This window comes from Bos taurus, chromosome 24, assembly GCF_002263795.3.
Source record: "Bos taurus isolate L1 Dominette 01449 registration number 42190680 breed Hereford chromosome 24, ARS-UCD2.0, whole genome shotgun sequence".
Lineage (NCBI taxonomy): Eukaryota > Metazoa > Chordata > Mammalia > Artiodactyla > Bovidae > Bos > Bos taurus.
The window spans coordinates 45,173,858-45,185,915 of record NC_037351.1 but is presented as its reverse complement, the minus strand read 5'-3'; the positions used below and the strand labels follow the sequence as shown (position 1 = coordinate 45,185,915).

At 38.3% G+C, this 12,058-nt stretch overlaps 1 protein-coding gene across 1 annotated transcript in view; it reads right to left on the bottom strand.

Annotated features, from left to right (window-relative positions):
* The window catches only part of SLC14A2 (solute carrier family 14 member 2), a 506,674-nt gene that overhangs the window by 215,446 nt on the left and 279,170 nt on the right, over positions 1–12,058 (bottom strand). Inside the window, exon 3 of the mRNA XM_015460105.3 lies at positions 3,494–3,579. The gene's annotated coding sequence lies outside the window, so the exon portion shown is untranslated. The remainder of the gene's footprint in view (positions 1–3,493; positions 3,580–12,058) is intronic.

The following is a 12,058-nucleotide window of genomic DNA, read 5'->3' as shown; positions in this document are numbered from 1 at the left end:
TAAAACAGCATCACCAACACCATTGCTACTTGCTCCTACCCCCATCCCCCAGCCCAGGTGCAATTCGACTGGCTAACCTTGAAGGAGACAAGACAACCTGAGACCAGTGGCACAAAAGGGAAAAACCCCCAAAGGCATCCCCACTTCTTTTGAACAATGAGGGGTGGGACTAGGTCTCCTCAATGATTCCATTCTTTCAACAAGATCTCATGTTACATTTGGTATAGTAGTATAAATTTGATCTAAAAGATCTGAGTTCGAGAGCCAACTGGTGTCTCTGACTGGGCTGTAATATGATCTTGGTTATTATCAGTTAGCCTCCGTGAGGCTCAGTTCTCTTGCCCATGAAATGGATGGTAATATTCAGTCTCCTTTCCTATAACTCTTATCAGTTTGTCATGGGACAGAAATGTTAGGACTTTATTATTGGCTGTGGTGCTCTCATTGCAAGTGTAGCCTGATAGCAACCACAGTGTCACAAGAGTTGGCAACTGTGGTAGTGATAGGAAGGCACTTCTGAGATTATTCATCATGTGGGGATACTTGTTGGAGAAGTCACTTGCTGAGAAAATGTGTACGTACTGTGACCTTTCTTGAATTAATTCCTTGGGGCTTTACAACAATCCTAAGAGGTAGATACTGTTATTGTCACTTTATACAACAAGAAACAAAGACAAGAAACTAAGAGGGAGATAGCTGTGTTTTTTTTTTTTTTATAATATCAATAGTGAATATTTATTGAACATTTACTAGGTGCCCAGCACTTGCAACTGGTATATTATGCATGAATAATTATGGAATAACCAAAGACTTATTTTGTTTTATTCTTTCTGGTGTCTCACTATCCTTTTTATTTATTATTATTTTTTTTTTACTTTACAATATTGTATTGGTTTTGCCATACATCAACATGCATCCGCCACAGGTGTACACGTGTTCCCATCCTGAACCCCCCTCCCACCTCCCTCCCCATACCATCCCTTTGGGTCATCCCAGTGCACCAGCCCCAAGCTTCCTGTATCCTGCATTGAACCTGGACTGGCGATTCATTTCTTATACGATATTATACATGTTTTAATGCCATTCTCGCAAATCACCCCCCTCTCCCTCTCCCACAGAGTCCAAAAGACTGTTCTATACATCTGTGTCTCTTTTGCTGTCTCCCATACAGGGTTGTCGTTACCACCTTTCTAAATTCCATATATATGCGTTAGTATACTGTATTGGTGTTTTTCTTTCTGGCTTACTTCACTCTGTATAATAGGCTCCAGTTTCATCCACCTCATTAGAACTGATTCAAACGTATTCTTTTTAATGGCTGAGTAATACTCCATTGTGTATATGTACCACAGCTTTCTTATCCATTCGTCTGCTGATGGACATCTAGGTTGCTTCCATGTCCTGGCTATTATAAACAGTGCTGCGATGAACATTGGGGTACACGTGTCTCTTTCAATTCTGGTTTCCTCGGTGTGTATGCCCCGCAGTGGGATCGCTGGGTGGTATGGCAGTTCTATTTCCAGTTTTTTAAGGAATCTCCACACTGTTCTCCATAGTGGCTGTACTAGTTTGCATTCCCGCCAACAGTGTAAGAGGGTTCCCTTTTCTCCACATCCTCTCCAGCATTTATTGCTTGTAGACTTTTGGATCGCAGCCATTCTGACTGGCGTGAAATGGTACCTCATTGTGATTTTGATTTGCATTTCTCTGATAATGAGTGATGTTGAGCATCTTTTCATGTGTTTGTTAGCCATCTGTATGTCTTCTTTGGAGAAATGTCTATTTAGTTCTTTGGCCCATTATTTGATTGGGTCGTTTATTTTTCTGGAATTGAGCTGCAGGCATTGCTTGTATATTTTTGAGATTAATTGTCAGTTGCTTCATTTGCTATTATTTTCTCCCATTCTGAAGGCTGTCTTTTCACCTTGCTTATAGTTTCTTTTGTTGTGCAGAAGCTTTTAATTTTAATTAGATCCCATTTGTTTATTTTTGCTTTTATTTCCAATATTCTGGGAGGTGGGTCATGGAAGATCCTGCTGTGATGTTTGTCGGAGAGTGTTTTGCCTATGTTCTCCTCTAAGAGTTTTATAGTTTCTGGTCTTATGTTTAGATCTTTAATCCATTTTGAGTTTATTTTTGTGTATGGTTTTAATCTGTTCTCTTGAGTCTGCAGTGGCTTCTGCAGTCTCCAGCATTGGCAGGCACACCTAACACTCCCAGTGCACAACAACCTTGACTCCTTAGAGCCTTGGACAGTGGCTTGTTGCCTTCATCATGAGAAGGAAGTACGGTTGGCATGAGAAGTTCCTTCATATAAGGCAGAGTGATCCACTATTCAAAGAGTCATTGATATGTTAGCTAATCCCTGCCCTTTGATAGATGCATGTGTGTCTACTAAGGAACTTCCTCAGCAAGAACTTGCTAGCACTATTTTTCCTGACAGCGCCCATGTTGTGCATTCTCCAACCACAGGCTGAAGTTTCGGGGAGGTGACTGTCATGCAGGGACTAACCCAAGGCCTCTTTCATCAAGGTAATGCCCGTGTGGCTAGTTCTCACCAATGCGATATGATATGTGTCCAGGGGGGTAGGAAGTGAGTGTGCCATTCTTACTTTCTTCTTCTTTGTCAACAAGGTAGATGCAGAAGATCCAGCATAAACCTCAGAGACCCTAGATGACAGTGAAGCTGCAAGATAGGAGGCATCTGGGTTTCTGAATCACTGCTTTGACAAACCTTCATTTGGGCCTTATGTGAGAGACATCTATTATGTTAAAGCACCAAGAGTTGAGTGTTATCTGTAATATTAGCCATTGTACTATATATCCTAGTGAAAAGAGGTCCACAGTACCTCAGACCTGGTCCCAATCCTCTGCCATCTTGGTCACCATTGACTTCCTTCCCTGTGGATACCATATCAGCCATCCTATATATAGTTGCAGAGCATCTGATCTGCTTGTCAAACAACCAATAAATCTATGTTTGACAAAACAGTAGTTTTTATCAGTAAGTGACCCTAAGATAACATTTGCATTGCTGAAACATCATTCCAACACTGAACCAATGGCATCCCAACTCCAGCCCTCCTGATGACATGAGACAGGAAAACGAATGAAGTGTGAGGACTATTAATGACATCTTCTCACCCATTCCTCCCCTTTTTCAAACTTGCAAATATGTTCAGCAGGGTCAGATCTGTTCATCTATTTTTGACATGTAAGTAGAGTCTATCCCTCTGGAATTTTGCAGAGAGGAGAATTGTCTCATGATCATACTAACTTGTATCTAGAAGCCACCAGAATCGAGCTGCTAAGACACTGGCTCAGAGGAAGATTTTCACAGGACCCAGCTCTCTTGGGTCAGTCACAGTTCTCATTGGCCCTTAATAACCTCAGAGGTGAAAAATAATTTTAATTTTTCATGGGAGCATTGTGGGTGGTGACAGTTGTTTTAAAAGACATAGACGCACCAGCATGTTCTAGAACACACAGTTACCTTGGTCACAGTGAGCTCAATGGGTTCTGCAGAGAATCTTGTGATCTTCTATTTAGTTGACTTCAAGCAACATGCAAGAAACAGACCTGTAAAGATAGACAGTGGAGGTCAGAAACAAAGAGTCTAGAGAATTCAAATTACTTTGCTTTTTAATTTACTACATTTACTTTTTAAAAAATTTGTCAGCAATACATGTTCATTTTAGGGGGAAAAATAGATAATACACATTAGAAAATAAGATATAAAACTAATCTGTGATCCCGCTGTCCAGATATAACTGCTATTAACCCATAGAGCTCCTATAGGTAGTTTCATGAATATTTATATATATATGGATATGTATTTCTCTTATTATAATACTTTAGTTACAAAACTGAGGTCATATTGTACATACATTTTGTTCATTGACTAAGATATAACGAGCATCTTTTGCCAATAATTAAACTTCAACTCTGTGGTAGACAGCTCCTAAGAGGGTTCCCAATGATCCCTGCCCTCTGCACTCTCAATGATGTGTGATCCACTCCCCTGGAGTGTGGGTTAGACTTCTGACTGACTTCTAACCAGTGTGGCGTGAGTGATGGGATGTCGGTTCTTGGACAAGGATACAAAAACTGGCTGCTGTCCTGCACATTTCCTCCTGCTTGCTGACTCGTTTACTGTGAGGAAAGCATCTGCGACGCTGTGAACCAGCCTGCAGAAAGGATGACAGTGGAACTGGGGTGAGGAACTGGGGGTGACCTTCAGTCCACATTCCCAGGGAAACTGGTTCCTGCCGACACCCACTGGAGTCAGCCTCCAAGTGGATCCTCTCCAGATGAAGCCTTGAGGTTATTCAAACCCTTTGACCATAGTCTTAGGAGACGCCCTGAGTCAGAGGACCCAGTTCAGCTGTGTTCACAGACTCCTGACCCACAACTGTGAGATAATATGTTTGCTGTTTAAAGTTGCTAAGTGTTGGGGTAATACAACCATAGATAACTAATACAAACCACATAGTTTTTAGTGGTTGTTTAGTATTCTAGTGTAAAGTTTACTTAATCTTTATTGCAGCACATTTGGTTATTTTATTTTATTTATTTTGCTATTATAAATGAGTCTGCAATGAGTGTCATTGGAGCTGAATTTTGGTATACACCATTCTTCCCTGAGGATAAGTTCCTTGAAGTGGAATAGCTGGATTTCAAAGGATTTGCATCTTTTAAAGCTTTTAAGATGTTATTCCCAATTGCTTGCTGGTAGGATTGTACCCATTTATGCTGCTGGCTGTTGCTTGAAGTGGCTGCTGGCTCATACCAAAGGATTTACGTTTCTGAAGCGTATTTTTAGTTAATTTCAATCACTATGTCTTGAGCTATGTCTCTACGGGAACCAGCTGGAAACAAAACCAAAACCAAATTCGAAAACCCAAGAATGAGGACTAAGATTCAATATTCAAAACAACTAGATAATTTGATCCCAAACAGTTTATTCAAAGTACCATTGATTTGAAATCACTCAGATAAATTCAACCATCCTCAAATAGTTATTCTTATTTTTCAGTGAGCTCTAAAGTTCTGAAATGTAATAATGCTCATCTTCCCAAGAACTTTGAGATAGAAATAATACTGGTTGAAGTTAATTTAATGATGGGCTACTTTGAAAATCTTAGCTTATTTCAGTCACACAAAGCGTTGTCAGTAAACTCAACTTTTTAAGTTACCACACTAGATGGACTGAATTCAAAAGGCATATTTTTTGGAAGCGTTTGCATGCATATATACCACCACTGTTTCCAAATTGCAACTTCACTGTTGGGGGAGAATAAATATTTTAATGAATGCTATATATTTTAAGAGGCTCTGAACCCTGTGGTTGGCTTAAGCTAAGGGTGCAATTTCAGGCATCTAAATAAGTAAATAAATGAGGAAGAAAATCCATGTTAATTGCGGTAATTTGCGGTACTTTCAAATTCTTAATTAAGAAATAAAATAGGATTCATTATCCATGCCCACTGTAGATGGCATGCATAGATCACCATTATGACCAAACACAAGACCTAAAGTTATTGCCATAAATGAAATAACAGAGGGAAACCACTGGTGCATTTTTGATGGAAGTGTGCAAGTACAAAGAGGAAAGAGAGAGCGCTACACAAAATTCGGTCTTCCATACATGCCTTTAAGTCTGACCCGGGGCTTGCATTGTCCCAAAGCATCTCCCCTAAACCCGGAGTCCTCTCTTTCCCTGCCACCTCTGGGATATGTTCTTCCTTCAACCTCACACAGAACTTCTCTGAGCCTGTATGGCAGACCTGCTAGTGTCATCTTTCCCCCAATTATCTGCCCCAGATTGTTTGTGTGCCTAGACTTCAGGTCCCTGCCTGCCTCATTCTACAAAGGTGGGGAGAAGAACTTTCCTTGTACCTGGAGGCATTCTGACTCATGCTGCCTTTTGATAATTAAGCATTAAATTAAACCAAGGAGAACATACAGTTTATCACACAGAAATCAACTTTTATCTGACACAAATGCTTAGTTGGACAGGACACCAGCCATAAACTGGGACTGTTCCAGACGAACCAGGATGCTCGGTGCCTGCAATGAAAACATACCCCAAGTGCAGGGCGGGCGTGGACAGGATAGATAGGTTTTCAGGCAGGTAAAAGGGAGATCTGCTTTGGTGATGTGGACTGTAGGAGTAGTATCAATGGACATCTTGAAAAAAGAGTGTTGATACACTTGGCTGTGGGAAGAGATGGCTGGTCATTGTGTTTCTGTTAGGAATATTAATATAGACTGTGGGTATGCCTCTTTCAGATCCTCTATCTCCTGCTGCCTACTCATCTTCATCCTGCAGGCTGGCATGGACACTCCATAGGCAGTTGGCATGACTGTTGACTCTACAGCTCAACAACTGCAGTCAGCTTAGCAGTGGGAAGGGTGCAGAGCATGAGCAAGTTGGAGGAGTTTGAATGACTCAAGACATAGGAAGAAAAGAGAGGGAAGCATTCAATAAAGATCTCCGAAAGGAAGGGGGCATGTTGTTCAGGGACAAAACACTGAAGTATTTTGAGAAAGTAAGACCGTTTGGGGTTTTACCTGTAGACCCAAGGAAAATCAGAAATTAGATGGGGAGCTTGGGATTGACATGTACACATTGCTTTATTTAAAATAGATAACCAACAAGGGCATACTGTATAGCACAGGGAACTTGACTCAATACTCTGTAATAACCTAAGTGGGGAAAAGAATTTGAAAAAGGAATAGATACATGTATATGCGTAACTGAATCACTTTACATCTGAAACTAACACAACACTTGAATATAGTTAATCAGCTATATTCCAATATAAAGCAAAAATTAAAAAGAAAATTAACACATATATTTCTCAAATGCCTATTATATTCCAAACAAGAAGACATAAGAACAGTCTAAAACAGACCTTTTCATTCAAAGGGGATTAGGAAGTAGATTCCTTCATCGTCAACATCTCCTCTTTTCTGGAAGGAAAACCAGAGAAAAACCTAGACTCGGATAGCTCTAATCAATAAACCACTCTGGCCTTTTCTCAAATCTCACCAATGCTGAAGACTTCCATGGAATTCACCAGGGCTGAACGAGTGTTCGTATTTCACAGTATTTCATTTCTCAAAGACTCCTTCCTCCCTGGCTTTATCTGGATGGAGACCAGACCATTGCAGGACTTATGGGCCCACTGCTGTGGGAAATGTGATGATTATCCCCATTCTTTACCAAGTGGAATCATTATACCTTTAGTTTTCTGATGATACATGGTAAAAAAAAAAAAAAGATATGGGGCTTTTTTAATTTCAGAAGTAAGCCATGGAGAAACAAATTCAGAATGTATCCATAATAATTGAGGCTAGTTATCAGACTAGAAGGAAAGAAAACAACTATATAAAGTGTCCTGTAGAATTCATTGTTTAATTGTGTTAGGTACTTTGACTTTGCTTAGTAGTTAGAACAGGATACTCAGAAGATATAATGAAAGATGGATAAAAGTGAGCAGGAGATTTCTGAACCATGAAAAACACCCTGGGAAATGTGCCTTGTTCTGCTGTTTCAAGAACAAACCAGGAGAATTAGTCGTTGAAGTTCTTTTGAAGAGAGACCTTAAATGCAGTTATGTTTCAACAATTACATTTGAGACTCTTCATTCTTTTATTTGTTCATTTCACTTAACAGGGCTCTATGGAGCATCTTCTTTTCCCCAGGTATAGTATCGGGTGCTGAAGAATCAAGGGGAACAAGACAGAGATGTAAAATCTTATAGGGATTTTACTCTGAAGATAGCAGTGTTAAGGCATCCCTGCCCACTTCATTCTGAATTCATTCCAAAACAAAAGAAGAAGGAAAAATAGAAATGCAAATTTCACTTTGTTGAGGAAGGGCTGCCAAATAAAATTCCAAGCTGGGGCAAGTGGATGTTGAAAGATGTCTGTTACCAAAGACCTTCATTAAAGGGGTTGGCAGAGCAAAATTTCATCTAACAGGGCACAACCAAAGTCATCTTTTGAGGAGCAACTGGTCAACAGTGAGTAGGCTTTCTACAAGAGCATCCCTGGACCCTGTGTGGCTCCACTGAGAAGCAAGGGAGGAATTATAAACAAGAAAATACCTAGGTATGGCATCTCTGTACAAAACAGTCTGTTGGGAAAGCATATTGTAGAAGATAGGCTCAATAATTATTAGTCTTGCAGCTGTCAATCTGATAGTTCTTCTGGAAAGAAGTAAAGGCTAAGTCAACACATACACACGTGCATATACACAACCCTCTGTATCATAAGGTGCATTCCTGTAAATGAAAGAGACTCTCTGCTAGATGGTACCATAGCCTAGTCCCTGCTCCATAAATTACTTTATGCAAACAGCTGGTTAAGAAACAGCTTATCTCAGTCAAATGTGAGTCAGAATAGAAAACAGACCATCAGAAGAGCTCAAAAAGATACTGTAAGAAAAGAAGGTAACAATTAGAGAAAACAAATAGACAAAGAAAACATACAAAATTGTGTTGCCATAGAGCTAAAGGAAATTGTGACAAACAAATGAGCATGAGCAAACGAAACAATTTTTCAAAAAAATCCTCAATGAAAAATATCACATATAACATAAGAGCTCAAGGGAGAAGTGTCAAGACAATTGCAGGACAAAAAATGAGCTGAAAGAGCTCAGGAAAGAAGTGAAAGAGAAACATAAAGTCATCACAAAAATTAGGGAGCCAGCAACAAGGTAAATAGACACCACTCAAAATACAGAAGTAGGCTTAAGAACGTGATTGACAGAGTTAGCAAAACAAAATGGAAATGCACAGTTAAAAAGGATCAGAAAGGAGCACAATAGCTATGGAAGATGAAAGAGACAATAGACCTATTTGTATGCATAAATGGACCAAACATTACTTTTTTATATAAGTGATCATCTGAATGAAATGTAGAATAGAAAATGTATTTAGAGAAATAGAATCACAAAACATTTTCCAGAAATAAGATATTTAAATCTACACACAATCAAAACCAAACCAAGCCAAACTAAACAAGCCAAACAAACCCCCAAACATAAACTATCTCAGGAAAAGTTGATATAAAAATAATAGCATAAAAGGAAAAGGCTTTTTCACCATCCAAACAAAGAACTAAAACCAACAAAACAGAGCAAAACCCAAACCAAAATTTCTCTCCTAAGAGGGGGAAATTAGGTTGGTTTCAGAGTTTTTCACAGCACATGTCATGCTAGAGACAGTGGAACATGCTTACGATAACCACATTAAGAATTAAATAAAAAACATGAAAAAAGTCTATGGTCAAACTTTTGTTCAAATGTAAATGCTGCACCAAACATCTAATAACCCAGAAAATGTGGTTACCAGGATCTTGTCTGGAGTAAACTTTAAGATGAACTTTAACCAAATAGTAGTGGAATAATGGAAAAAAACTACAGTCCTTGTGCCGTAGTTTTTAACAATTAAGGATTAAGGAAAAATCCTCTGTCAATTATGATTACATAAAATCATGTAAAATTTAACTCTACTACCATGAAAAACATGGAAACTAACAAAATTCAGCAGGTGAGGGGAGTTACACGTTGGGAGGTAACTCAGGGCCAAAAGTTACCACTTAGGGCTAATGAACCAAGTAAAAAATTATGAGATATTAGATTAGCAGGACTAACATCATCATCAACATCATCATCACCATCATCAACTAAAATTGGGTAGAACAGAAAAATGAGAAGTGGGAGAAACATGTAAGTTTCATCATCTTGCAGACGTGACAGATAATAGCTATGAAGAATATATATGACTAAGGATATTATATTTAGTATTATAAAGTGAAAGTCACTCAGTTGTGTCCAACTCTTTACAACCCCATGGACTATACAGTCCATGGAATTCTCCAGGCCAGAATACTGGAGTGGGTAACCTTTCCCTTCTCCAGGGGATCTTCCCAATCCAGGGATCGAACCTAGGTCTCCTGCATTGATTCTTGACCAGCTGAGCCACAAGGGAAACCCAGTATTATAAAGATAGCCACTTAAATAATGAAAAATATTAAGACTTTCTGTTTATAACTATAAACCTACATATAAATCAAATTTTAAAACAAAGGAAAACACAGATCATAAGGGAAAATAAAAGCAGAAAGCATATAATGTTACAACTAAGTCCAAGCCTCCTATCAAATAAAAAAATATAAAAGTAAAAATGTATCAGTCCAAAGAAATAGATTCTTAACTTAAATTGCAAAGCAAAAAGAAAACTGTACGTATGATGTTAGCTATGGGTTTGTTGTAAATGCCCTTTATTATGCTGAGATATGTTGCCATATACCATATTGACGAGAATTTTTATCATGAACAGATGTTGAATTTTGTCAAATACTTTTTGTTTATTGACATGATCATGTGATTTTTATCCTTCTTTTTGTCAATGTGGTGTATCACATTGATTTGTGAATATTGAACTATCCTGTCATCCCTGATATAAATCCAGCTTGATCATGATGTATGATCCTTTTTATATATTGTTAGATTCAGTTTGTTAATATTTTGCTGAGGATTTTTGAATCTATATTCAACAAAGATATGATTTGTAGATTTTTTTTGGTATTGTTTTTGTCTGGTTTGATATCAAGGTGATGGTAGCCTCAGAATAAATTTGGGAGTGTTCCATCCTCTTCAATTTTTTTGGAATAGTTTGAGGAAAAATAGGTATTAACTCTTCTTTATATGTTTGGTAGAATTCCCCTCTGAAGACAGCTGGTATTGGACTTTTGTTTGCTGAGATTTAAAAAAAAATTATAAATTGAATTTCACTGCCACTGATTTGTCTGTTAAAATTGTCTCTTACTTCTTGATTCAGTCTTGGCAGACTATATGTTTCTAGAAATTTGTCCATTTTTTCTCCGTTGTCCACTTTGTTGGCATAAAACTGTTTATAATATTCTCTTATGATTTTTTAATTGTTATATCTCTACTATTATTTCTTATTTTATTTATTTGGGTCCTTTCATCTCTCTTTTCTTCTTAGAGAAGCTGGCTAAAGGTTTTTTTTTTTTTTTAATCAATTTTATCTTCTCAGCTCAGGTTTCATTGATCTTTTCTGTTTTTTTCTCTATTTCCCCTCTGATTATTATTTCCTTCCTTCTGTTGACTTTGGGCTTTGCTTTTTTTTTTTTTGTAATTTCCTCAGGTGGTAGGTTAGGTTGTTTATTTGAGATTTTTCTTCTTCTTGAGGAAGGCCTTTATCACTATGAATATCTGTGTTAGAACTGCTTTTGCTATATCCCATGTCAAAGAAGCTGAAGTTACATGGTTCTATGAAGACGTACAAGACCTTCAAAAACTAACACCCAAAAAAGATGTCCTTTTCACCATAGGGGACTGGAACGCAAACGTAGGAAGTCAAGAGATACCTGGAGTAACAGGCAAGTTTGGCCTTGGAGTACAAAACGAAGCAGGGCAAAGGCTAACAGAGTTTTGCCAAGAGAAAGCACTGGTCATAGCAAACACCCTCTTCCAACAACAAGAGATGACTCTACACATGAACATCACCAGATGATCAATACCAAGATCAGATGGATTATATTCTTTGCAGCTGAAGATGAAGAAGCTCTATACAGTCAGCAAAAACAAGACCGGGAACTGACTGTGGCTCAGATCATGAACTCATTGCCAAATTCAGTCTTATATTGAAGAAAGTAGGGAAAACTAGTATGTCCTAAATCAAATCCCTTGCGATTATATAGTGGAAGTGACAAATAGATTCAAGGGATTAGATCTGATGGACAAGACTGCCTGAAGAACTATGGATGCAGGTTTGTAACACTGTACAGAAGGCAGTAACCAAAACCATCTCCAAGAAAAAGAAATGCAAAAAGGCCAAGTGGTTGTCTGAGGAGGCTTTACAAATAGCTGAGAAAGAAGAAAAGCGAAAGGCAAAGGAGAAAAGGAAAGATACACCCATCTGAATGCAGAATTCCAAAGAATAACAAGGAGAGATAAGAAAGGCTTCCTAAGTGAACAATGCAAAGAAAAACAATAGAATGGGAAGACTAGGAATCTCTT